At 42.3% G+C, this 12,824-nt stretch overlaps 1 long non-coding RNA gene across 1 annotated transcript; it reads left to right on the top strand.

Moving 5' to 3' along the window:
* The first annotated feature begins 307 nt into the window (after positions 1 to 307).
* On the top strand, positions 308 to 6,700 carry LOC148146029 (uncharacterized). Its single transcript, XR_015760975.1, has 2 exons — positions 308 to 1,524; positions 4,049 to 6,700. It is a non-coding gene; the product is annotated as an uncharacterized LOC148146029 (long non-coding RNA).
* Positions 6,701 to 12,824: the final 6,124 nt, after the last annotated feature.

The following is a 12,824-nucleotide window of genomic DNA, read 5'->3' as shown; positions in this document are numbered from 1 at the left end:
AACTCCAATGTAGTGTGTCATTGTAATGCGAAATGATTTTTAAGTGATTTCAAGAGCACTGTTTTGATCAGTCATGGCAAGACAAACAAGAGTGGCACAATAGGAGGAATGGCGTCGGGAGAGCATCTTGGTGGTAGAGATCACAAACCAGTCAGCATAACGTCAGACTGAAAGCCACCTAGCACAAGAATTCGAATAGTATGGTTGACAAAGTGTGAGTTTATTTCACCATGGCAAACTGGTTAAAAGATAAACGTCTGTGGCATTAATGGAAACGTAGCAAGTGAGGTGCCATACTGGTGTGGGATATAAATGAATTAATGTTATTTCTGCAAGTATAAATTCTGATACAGAATGGGAATGAGAAAATACATATTCAGCTAAAAGAAAGCATGAGACGTGATTACAGAACAATGGTGGATATATGGGCAAACAGGAAAGCATCTGTTTCCCCCTTACACGGGGACACAGGAACAAACCCTAATCAAAGAGGTCAAAGTGGCCTCTGGATGGAAATAGATGCTGATAGAAGAAAAGATATGCCTAATCAATAATCTATAATAGACTGACGTCAAACACCCTTATGGGAGTCAGAGATAAGAGTTTGTCACGGACAAAACAGGATAAACAGAAGTTGTGGGATAAGTCTTAAGGAAATGAGTGACGTAAGCGAAGCAGGGAACAAACAATGGAATAAGGAAAAATATGGGGATTCAAACTGTATAAATTTCGAGAGTTTGTTGGATTTGGTGTGCATTTTGTCATTACCTTACCTGGTAATGAGACAGGGCACCCACCTATAGGTGTATAAATAAATGGCGGATTCAGATATTTGTCTCGGACTGAAATTATTAAAGTGAGTGAGCTTTTGTTTCTCACAATTGGGGGCTCGTGTCCGGGATTTTCTTCCATCACCGGGGGGAGTGGCTGGCCTTGGACACTGGGAAGACGTGTCCCGTTCCCCATTGAGGAGTGGTCTCGTGTCCCGGTTTGGTCTGCTCCCTTAGGTGACTGATGTGAATCCTATAAGAGAGACATCTGAATCAGACAGTGATAGGAGCTCGATAGAAAATACGGTGACAAAAGGGGCCAGGCAACTCTGTGCACAGACCAAGGTAAGAAAATTGACTTTTAAGTATTGCCTTGGTGGCCGGGATTGAGTTTTAGTAGTTAATAAGGGACTAACGAAGGAACTCAATATGGCTTGCGCTTTGGGTAAGAAAAAAGCCTCCGGGGAAACAAAGTAAGGAAAAGACAATGGAAATGGAGGCGGGGTCCCTTACAACATTCCTCCGGAAAGTCCTTTGGGCAGGATGTTGTGGAAATTGGCAAAATAATACTTGTGCAAGGGAGAAAGATGATTAAATATTGTTGCTTTGTATGGACTAAGGACTCCATTCTTCGTCCCGCTGTCTTCTGGCCAAAGTACAGATCGGACGAAGACTGGGTTTGTGAATATCTGAGTTTATATGTCAATGTGCGAGAGAGAGAGAGAGAGAGAGAATGAAAAGAGCTGTACAGCTGGTAGGAAGTTTAACCCTTTGTGATTTGGTTTGAGTGAACATTTGTTTGTTGGTGATTGAATGTTTGTGTTTTATTCCCTGGAGCTTGAGTTCCAGGACTGTTTTGAATCTGATTTTTGTTATGGAAATTTAACATGATTTCTTTTAAGGTTAAGGATTCTATTGTGATTATGAAGAAGAAAAAAAGGAATGATAACTCCTGTTCTTTTTACAGATCATGACTGCCTTACTATCAGTTTCTAACTAATCTCTTTTATCTTTACATAAAAGCGATTTATGGAGGACAGTTGAAGTTTCAGTTCAACATTAGATTGTAGTAAAAGCAAAATTCTATGGTTAATATCTGTGACCTTGGATTCAGCCATTGTTCATGCATTAGAAGTTTTTTTTTTAAAAAACTTGAGTAGACAAATTCTTTTAAGGCAAGTTCTGATTATTTTACGACTTATAGTATTGTAATTGAGCAATGATTGGTCAGGACTATTTAAGGAAACTAATTCTGGATCTAAATTAAAGGACTAAAACTGGGTATTTACAGTGAATTGCAAAATTGGGAACTGTATGCATTTTGCATTTTGACTATTAAATACTGAAGAAATGAACGTAAATATATATAAATATATTTATACGTTAGGAACAGGCTTTGAAGGTTAGTCAAGCATGAATTGATGAATTGGTGTTTGAAGTTATGGGGAGCTAGAAATATTGCAATATTTCTTTAAAAAAAAGAAAAAGGGGAAAAACGTAACGACTTATCCCCTTTGGGAGGTACCCATAGGGGACAAAGAGATTGGGTTTGTAAGTGACCCCCTCACCAGTGGGGAGGTCAGAACATTTAAAAAGGAAATGGAGGTCCTGGTTGAGGATCCGGTGGGGTTGTCTGAACAAATTGTTCAATTTTTGGGGCCCAGTCTGTATACCTGGGCTGAATTAATGTCTATTTTGAATATATTATTTACTGGGGAGGAAAGGGGACTTGTACGAGGAACTGCCATTAAAATATGGGACAGGGAACACCCGATTGGAGATGGGGATGCTGGACAGGGAGAGATGAAGTTTCCCCTCAGAGACCCCCAGTGGGAAAACCAAAACCCGGAGCATAGAGAAGAAATGAGGGAATTGAAAGACCTGATTCTAAAAGGAATAAGGGAGGCAGTTCCGAAGTCACAGAATTTGATTAAAGCCTTTGAAATTAGACAGGAGAAAGATGAGACTCCCTCAGCTTTCTTGCAAAGATTAAGGGACTCAATGCGGAAATACTCTGGAATGAACCCTGAGGACCCAGTGGCACAGGGTCTTTTGAAAGTACATTTTGTGACAAGAGCATGGCCAGACATACAGAGAAAGATACAGAAGATAGAAGGATGGAGTGAAAAACCATTAGATGAATTGTTGAGAGAGGCACAGAAAGTGTTTGTAAAGAGGGAGAGGACAAGGGGGAACATTTGATAGAGAGTTTGAGCGACAGGGGCAGAGATGGAAGTCGCTACAGGAAGGATGCTATTATTGTGGAAAGATAGGGCATTTTAAGCGGGAGTATCCTGATCTACAAAGGGAAGAAAAGGCAATTCCGCTTATGAATTATGATGAAGAATAGGGGTCTCAGGGGTTCCTGCCCTCAGGGGTCCACCAGGAATCCTTGATAAACTTGAAGGGGGGACCGTGTAGGGAGGAGGTAATCTCCCTAGTAGATAAGGGGCAGCACGGTCATCGCCGAATTTTAAACCAAAGAAAGTAGAAATGTTTACACGGTCAATTACTGTTTCGGTGGTGAAAGGGGAAGGATTTACTGTTCCAGTATTTGAACCTATGATTATAGAAGGTCCTAAGGATAGGATCACAGGGGAACTGCTGTATATCCCTGATATAGGAAGTAACTTACTGGGGAGAGATTTAATTATCCTTTTAGGACTGGAGATTGGAATTCAGGAAGAAGAATTAGTTGTACAACTGGCAATATTGACAGAGGTGCAGAGAGAGAGATAGACCCTATTGTATGGGCTAGAGAAGGGAATCATGGAAAACTACAGATCCCTCCCCTTACAATAAATTTAAAACGGAAAGGGGACGTTGTCTGTGAACGACAATATCCTATTTCCATAGAAGGTAAACGGGGACTGCAGCCAGTAATTGAGGGACTGATTAGAGATGGACTATTAGAACCATGTATGTCTCCTTATAATACCCCAATTCTACCAGTACGGAAATCTGATGGAACTTATCGATTGGTGCAGGATTTGAGAACATTAAATCGAATAGTACAGATCAGGCACCCAGTGGTGCCAAACCCCTACACGTTATTAAGTAAGATCCCTCATGATCACAAATGGTTTAGTGTGATAGATTTAAAGGATGCCTTTTGGGCTTGTCCCTTGGCGGAGGAAAGATTTGGGACTATCCCCCTATGAAATCTTATTTGAATTACCTTATCTGGGAACACACGGAGAATTGCCAATTCCATAAACTAAAGATTTGTTTTTAAAGAAGTATATACTGGGCTTGTCCTCCTCTTTATCTTTCCTCAGAAAACAGGGTCTATTGGCACAGACTCTGCCCCTTGAATTTGCTGTTCATCCCATCCGGCCAGGAGATTTGGTCTTAATAAAATCATGGACAGAGACTAAGCTGCAGCCAGACTGGGAAGGGCCATACCAGGCTCTTTTGACTACCAAAACGGCAATAAGGACGGTGGAGAAAGGCTGGACTCACTACATTCGGATCAAAGGGCCAGTGGACCCTCCAGTTGAGGAAGAAGTCTGGACAGCCGAATCAACACAAAACCCGCTGAAACTCAGACTAAAGAGCTTTGAGTAATTGACTATACAGTGGCGATGCGGTCGCGGGATTATTTCTGTAAGATTGTATATTAAGCCTTTTTGTGTTTTAGCATAATGATCAGAATACTGGGAATGCTTAAAGTTATGATGCTAGCCCTCTTGGTATTAGGATTTTGTCACATATCATTTTCATATGTATTATTAATGGTTCCTGAGTCTGATAATCCACAAGTAATAGACACTGATGTATGTAGCTTAGTAAATTGTGGGAATGTAGCTAATCAGAGACAATACCGCAACTCAGAGATACATCTTAAGTCCTATGGGGATGGCCTCAGGGATGGTACCTGGTATAATGGTCTTGTCACAATACACCGGGCCCCCTTCCGACCAGCACGCGATTGTCCCAATAAAAAGTGTAACCCCATATATTTAATGATAAGAAAAACCACATGGCACGGAGCGGTTTTGGGAGGTGGCACTTATGAGGTACAATTAAATGAAACATTTGGGATTGAAATGAAAGCAAATAGGAAGGAGTTTGTGGGCTGTTGTTTTCGAATTAGCATAGGACAGGGAAAAATGGGTAGAATTACTGGGTAATGAGATACAACCTTTCACTTCTCCCAATGATCCTACAGTAGTAAAAATTATAGAGGTAAAGGATTTGAAACAGACCATCGAGATACAGACTGGGTACGGGGATACAAATGCCTGGGTTGAATGAGTAAAGTATACTGTAAAAAGTCTGAACAAAAGCAATTGCTATGCATATGCCTCCGGTAGGCCAGTGGCCCAAGTGGTTCCCTTTCCGCTCGGGTGGAAGCGAGACAGGAAGGGCATGAAATGTATGATAGCCCTGTATCAGGATGAGACTGCATGGAATGATAGGAATTGTACCTCCCTATCTCTGATGTTCCCTCCCTTGGAGGAGAAAGATGCAAAAGTTCCCCCCACATTTTCCGCCGCAGTTGGAAATCACACGTCATGTGTGCACAGGCGAGGTACGAGTCGGTCGAGACATTTGGGGGAGCTGAAATTATGTACAGAGATTAAGAATGTTACCGAAACGAAGAAGGGAGGGAACTACTCAGCACTAAAGGTTCCCCGAGCGGATCTGTGGTGGTACTGTGGAGGAAAAATATTGAGACCCACCCTACCTCCGGATTGGAAAGGGATATGCGCAATTGTACAATTGGCAATTCCATTTACCCTGGCATTTGAGAAGGAAAAGATAGTAGGGAAAAAGAGAAGGGGTAAGAGATTACTGTTAGATAATTCTTTTGATGACAGGATTTATCTTGATTCGGTAGGAGTCCCTAGGGGAGTACCTGAATTCAAAGCTCGTAACCAGATTGCAGCAGGCTTTGAGTCAGCTCTCTTTTGGTGGGCAACAATTAATAAAAATGTAGATTGGATAAATTACATTTTTTATAATCAACAGCGATTTATAAAATTATACAAGAGAGGCAGTTAAAGGAATATCAGAACAGCTTGATGCGACAAGTAGGATGGCATGGGAAAACAGAATAGCCCTTGATATGATTTTAGCAGAGAAAGGGGGTGGTGGTTTTTATCCTTACTTCCCTGATAGTAGTAGTCGGGGTATTGGTGGCCATTGGCTGTTGTGTCATACCCTGTATACGAGGGCTCACCCAGAGGCTGATTGAAACAGCCTTGGTGAAACGAATGCCCCTGAGGGGAAATTTGACAGAGGAACTTTATCAACTAAATAATAAGGAGATGAGTGAGACTAAGATGGATGAAATCTCTGAAATGATGCTTGCGAATTTTGGGAACAATGTTTAAAAAAAAAAGAGAGACAAAAATGCAGAAGATAACAGATAGTAATGAAAAGAAAAAGGGGAAATTGTGGGATATAAATGAATTAATGTTATTTCTGCAAGTATAAATTCTGATACAGAATGGGAATGAGAAAATACATATTCAGCTAAAAGAAAGCATGAGACGTGATTACAGAACAATGGTGGATATATGGGCAAACAGGAAAGCATCTGTTTCCCCCTTACACGGGGACACAGGAACAAACCCTAATCAAAGAGGTCAAAGTGGCCTCTGGATGGAAATAGATGCTGATAGAAGAAAAGATATGCCTAATCAATAATCTATAATAGACTGACGTCAAACACCCTTATGGGAGTCAGAGATAAGAGTTTGTCACGGACAAAACAGGATAAACAGAAGTTGTGGGATAAGTCTTAAGGAAATGAGTGACGTAAGCGAAGCAGGGAACAAACAATGGAATAAGGAAAAATATGGGGATTCAAACTGTATAAATTTCGAGAGTTTGTTGGATTTGGTGTGCATTTTGTCATTACCTTACCTGGTAATGAGACAGGGCACCCACCTATAGGTGTATAAATAAATGGCGGATTCAGATATTTGTCTCGGACTGAAATTATTAAAGTGAGTGAGCTTTTGTTTCTCACACTGGCTTAGTGGCAGGAAATCAAGACGAATTGTTAACAGATAATCTCTGGTCCATGTCAGTAAAGGCTCCGACATGATGATTGATTTCACAACGACCAGGATTGAAATGGATCGACTGGTTTCAAGTTCCCGATGATGGGATGGGACACGTCTACTCATCAAGAGTGACAGCAGCGGCACAGACAAAATGGTGCCGATGTGCGCGTTAGATTATGGAACGCCTCAGTGAAATGGGATGAGCGATGTAAAGGAGGGTTAGTGACCATGGAAGAGAGGGAAATCTCTGAAAGTGCCTATGTTTGAATTCTGATTTATGAAACGGAGAAGTGTGATATTCCGCATAAGTAACCAGTGTTGCGGAATATCATATAATCTCGTGTTCCCTGGGCTGAACTAAGCGAGACTGAGTGGCGCAGCAGCGAAGATCAAACTGGAAATGGGCATGACGACGAGCCCGCTGTGACGGTACAAAGGTGCATGAAATGCCGGGGCTGGGACTCCAACCTCATCTGTAGTACTTTCTATTGACATGGAGAAAGGAGCATTGTGATATCAGATTGGGACCTCCATCTCAAATGGAGCAGCTTCTGTTGGCATAAAGCAGGGGGCATTGTGGCAGCAGGCTGGAAGTTCCAACCTCCCCTGGAGCAGATTGTATTGATAAGGAGCACGGAGCAATGATACATCAAGTTGGGAGAAAGGATTCTCAGTTATTTTAATCTGAATTCAAGTAGTATTTAGCAGGACCCATGTTTGTAGATTGAGTGAATATCTGTCCCAGGGAAATCGCCCAAAAATAAGGAAAAATGTGGCAAAGATTCAGCTTGTGGAGGAGAATCTGTGCAGAAAGAAACGCAGGTAATATTTTCTTTTTCTGCCTTTTATCATAAGACTGACTGCGTATTTGGTTAAATTGCAGCAAGCGATTTTCAGCTCGTGTCATGTTATTAAATTTCCTGAAAACCCACGCAAGTCATTAAAGCAAACTAAACTTCCAAAAATTAACGGTATATTACTAGATCAAAGGGAGATGACAGAGGGTGGTGCTGGAGGGTTGTTTTTTTCAGACTGGAGTCCAGTGACCAGTGGAGTGTTGCAAGGATCGGTGCTGGGTCCTCTACCTTTTGTCATTTAATTGGAGGTGTAGTGAACAGCGAAGAGAGTTTCCACAGATTAGAACAGGATCTTGACCAGTTCGACTAATTGGCTGAGAAGTGGCAGATGGAGTTTCATTCAGATAAATGTGAGGTGCTGCATTTTGGGAAAGCAAATCATAACAGGACTTCCACACTTAATGATAATGTCCGAGGGAGTGTTGCTGAACAAAGAGACCTTGGAGTGCAGGTTCATAGAATTCTGATATTTAAAATTTAACTTGAAAGTGGAGTCGCAGGTAGATAGGATAGTGAAGAATGCGTTTGGCATGCTTTCCTTTATTGGTCAGAGTATTGAGTACATGAGTTGGGAGGTCATGTTGCGGCTGTACAAGACATTGGTTAGGCCACTGTTTGAATATTGCGTGCATATCTGGTCTCCTTCGTATCAGAAAGAAGTTACGAAATTTGAAAGGGTTCAGAAAAAAGAAATGAGGATTTTGACAGGGTTGGAGGATTTGTGATATAGGGAGAGGCTTAACAGGCTGGGGCTATTTTCCCTGGAGTGTCGGAGGCTGAGGCGTGACTTGTTAGAGGTTTTCAAACTTATGGGGGTCAAAGATATGGTAAATAGAAAAAGTATTTTCTCTGCGGTCTGTGAGTCCAAAATTAGAGGGCACAGTTTTAGAGTGAAGGTGGAAAGATATACATGAGACCGACTGGGCAACGTTTTCATACAGAGAGTGCTAAGTGCATGGAATGTGCTGCCAGAGGAAGTGGTTGAGGCTGGTACAATTGAGAGGCATTTGGATGGATATACAAATAGAAAGGGTTTGGAGGGATATGGACGAGCTGATGGCAGATGGGACTAGATTGGGTTGGGATATCTGGTCAGCATGAACAAGTAGGACCAAGGGGTCTGTTTCCATGCCGTGCATCTCTCTGACTCTATGACTCCATTTGATGTTGACATTATGCTCGAGTTTATCTTGATTTATGGAGGAAAAGCAGGAAACTGATGTTGAAATTTACAGGATCAACGATGATCCCATTCAATGGCTGAACATACAAGATGCTGAATGGAAGCTTCATCATGACAGATATGTTTTCATTATGAATCGTGCTGAAACACAAAGTGGGGAGGATTGGACTGAAGCAGTGGTGGTGATTTTCTTTCCTGGTTAAATTTTTGAATATGACTGCTATTTCTCCTGTCCATGTTAACATCACAACTCTGAAGCATGAAAGCGTGAAGAACACGTGGGACAAGTGGCGCAAAGTCTAACGTGCCTGACTCAAGATCAGAACATTGTAGGTTTCACTCCTCTCTAGATCGAGGTTAACGCACGTACATATTACACTTACAACCTAATTTTCCTCATTGTTCTGAAGCCGAAATGAAGTTTGAGCTCCTGATATGCAGACACGAGAATCTCTTTCAGTACACGTCCCGGAGAACATCACAGACAATGTCGCAGTGTCATCACAAGTGAAGAAGACCAAATAGTCCAACAAACTGAGAAGCGGCACTTTTCAATTTCACACAGCCAACGACCAAATCGCTGCAGCTCCTCGAAATGGCAAGGAAACTAAATACATATATTTGTCTAATGTTGGTTCATGGAGTGCCGAGGCACCTTCTCCTTGTTTAAGAGGCTGGGACATTGACTCTGATGTTCGTGGAGACATTGATTGATTCGAAGCATTGAAGGGAATCCTATCACAGAAGCCCATGCTGTTGATGCTGAACAAAATAGCCCTTACTGGGAATTGAACCCGGTCCGCAGTGGTAAAAGTGCCAATTCAGGATCAGTACACGACCAGGGACAATTACAGCGGTCAGACGCACGTAGAGTGACAGCCCTCAAATGTTCTTGGCAGAAACAACCGCTTGACTCTCCTCATTCCAATTTCCATCTCTTTGCCTTGTATGCCTTAGCATCACAAATACAGATTCAATACCTCTGAAGGTTGTGTTGATTTCATCACAATGAGTTGCAGATTTATCCACCACCACTTGTGGATAAAGTTTTTACTGCTTATCTACTGAAAACTTTCTGCATCTTACCTTTAGTCTACACCACTTGGCGTTTGACCGACAGGAATCATTTCTTTCAGCTGAACATGCCTTTATCTCTCATTGTTTTGCACATTTCAATCATGTTTCCTCACAATCTACTCTTCTCCATTGAAATTAGAACAGAGAAACTGATCGTTTCCAAAAAAAAACACACTTTGCTGAATACTGCATTGTGTTCTTTTCCTGATCCTGATGTTCCAGTGATCTCCGGTACATGTCAGTAAAAATTGATACATGAGCACTGATCTCACAACAGCAGTATGTAAATGGATGGACTAGTTTTAAGGTCCGAATTGTGGGATTGCGTCACGTTCGCCCGACAACATTGACTGCAGCTGCACAGACTGAACAATGTCAATGCGAGTGTTTGACAGCCAAATGCCTCAGGGAAATTGGAGGAGGAACCAAAAGCCGGGTTACTGATCGTGGGATGGGGAGAAATCTCTGAGAATCGGTGGGTTTGAATCCTGATACATAGACAGCAGAGATGTGAAATGGCGAGGGTTTGAAGGAGCAAAATCATCACCTCGAGGAATGTTTTCATGTCAAAAAAGATTGATTCGCTCCTGGTTTTGTTAAGCATGTCTTACTCTGTATAAAACGGTAACAAGTGACAATACTGGAAGTCAAATTGGAGATGATCTTTCTGCTGCCACAACGCAAAGCACGAACCACTGCACGATACCGGCACCACATGGAATAGCATGATGCAAACAGCAGTAAAGATAGTGGCAGAGGATATGTTAGGAACCGGACCACATGAACTGTAGGAATATTTGACAAACAGTGACTGAGACATGCAAACTCTTTGTGGACTGAATGGTTAACTTAGGTATCTCCATAGCCGATGGATATTTCATCACTTAGTTTGTTGGAGGCGAAGATTGGTATCGTTCTCCAGAAAATGAAAGCGTCAGGGAATAACGCAGGGAATAGCTGGAATGTATTTCTGCAAAAGAAATGTAGTTTAACTTCAGTTACTTTACCAATTTCGTCATACAAGCAAGTGACCACTGCTGTGGAATATCATATATTGCCAGGTTTCAGACTGGAATACGATAAACTGTGTGGTGCAGCAGTGAAGATCAAACTGGAAATGCGGATGGGGATGAGCCAGCAGATATGGGTTCAGTAATGAAATCAGTGAGTGTGAAGTATTTCACTGAAAGTATAGAGTGAATTGAAATGCCGGGGACTGGGAGTTCCAACATCGCGTGGAGCAACTTCTATTGACGTGGTATACGTCGCATCAGGCTGGGAGCTCCAAGCTCAACTGCAGCAGCTTCCATTGACACGAAGCAGGGAGCATTGGGACATTAAGCTGGAAGTTCCAACTTTACCTGGAGCAGCTTCTATTGACATCTGCACTGAAAGAAACGGAGGTAACGTTTTCGCTCTCTGAGCTTTCTCATATGACTAACTCTGCTCTGGGCAGGAAGGGATTTTTTTTGCTCATTTCATTTTATTCAATTTCTTGTAAACTCGCACAGGTCGTTAAAGTACTTACAGACTTCGAAAATTAGCTTGAATACGATGCTGTGATTAGGCATTAGTTTATCAAAAGTGATGGAGCAAAATCAGTAAAGTGAATTTGAAATTCATCAGATGAGCGGAGATCCCATTGAGTGGCTGAGTAGACACAAAGTGAATGGAAGTTTCATGAGGATGCATGTCTTTTCGTTACAAAACTTCCCGCTGCAAAAACAGTGGATCATTGGAATGAAGCAGTAACGGTGGTTATCTTTCCTGGTTATTTAACTTGTGAACATGAGTACGATTGGTCATGTCCGTGTTTAGATCACAGCTCTGCAGAATACCAACCTCAAGCACTGGCGAGCACAGTGTCACAATGGATAATGCGCTTGGTTACAGTCCAGACATTGTAGTTAAGGTTTCGACTTGGTTCAAGAGCAAGACTGGCAGGTTTGAAATTCACATATAAGCTAATCTCCCGCACAATGTAGCACATACATCGGGCCAGTGGAACAATGGATAACATGCCTAACTACAGATCTGCTGCGTGGAGTTTCGATTCCAACCTGGCTTGCGGGCAGTGCTGACTTTATTGCACTTATAGATGACTGTTCTGAAGCCGAAATGAGGTTTGCACCATGAACTGGAGGGACAAGGGTCCCTTCATTAAATGCCCCTGCGAACGTCAGAGTCAATATCCCAGAGTCATCACTCGGGGGGAAGCTGAATTCGTCACTCACGCTGCCCTTTACACCTGTCAACCTTCCGAGGTTCACTATGGCACCTGCGATTGTCAAGGAAACAAGACACAGAGCCAAGTCTCAGCTTTGACAATTTTGGGAAAACATTTCGGAAGCGGAATCAGAGGAGAATGGCGAGTGAACTGTCTGAATGAGCAGAGACTGCCGAGGCACCGTCCTCCTTCTTGAAGAGGCTGGGATATCGTCTCTCATTTCTCGACGTCATTAATTGATCCGAGGTTCCAAAACCACTCCACTTGCAGGTGGTCTGCTTTTGCTGATGTCACTGTCAGGATCGAAACAAACCCCAACTCCTGGACTGAGAATCAAAGCCGGGTCACAGCGAAGGAAGCGAAAAAAATGTAACTGCTAGCCCACCAAGGTCAGCTACACGAATACCACGTATGTGTAGAATGACAGCCCTCAAGGTCGTTGTACATGCTTTCGTCAGATGCAATCGCTTGACTATCTTTATTCATTTTCACCACTTGGCCTTGTATGCATTAACAACTCAAGTTCAGATCCGTGTATTTCTGAAGGTTATGTGTGTTCTCCTCTGCGCATCGCTTCAGACAGTGAATCCAGATTCAACTATCCGCTTGCTGGTGAGATTTTTCTGCATATCTCCTCAATCCTTTCCACCTCTTAACTTCAGTCTTCACCCCTGTTGATCGGTCAAGAGGAAA

This window comes from Chiloscyllium plagiosum, unplaced genomic scaffold (assembly GCF_037043375.1).
Source record: "Chiloscyllium plagiosum isolate Xiang-an unplaced genomic scaffold, Cpla_swu_hap1 HiC_scaffold_22, whole genome shotgun sequence".
NCBI lineage: Eukaryota > Metazoa > Chordata > Chondrichthyes > Orectolobiformes > Hemiscylliidae > Chiloscyllium > Chiloscyllium plagiosum.
The sequence above is the reverse complement of the archived record's forward strand: the minus strand, read 5'-3'. Positions and strand labels throughout refer to the sequence as shown.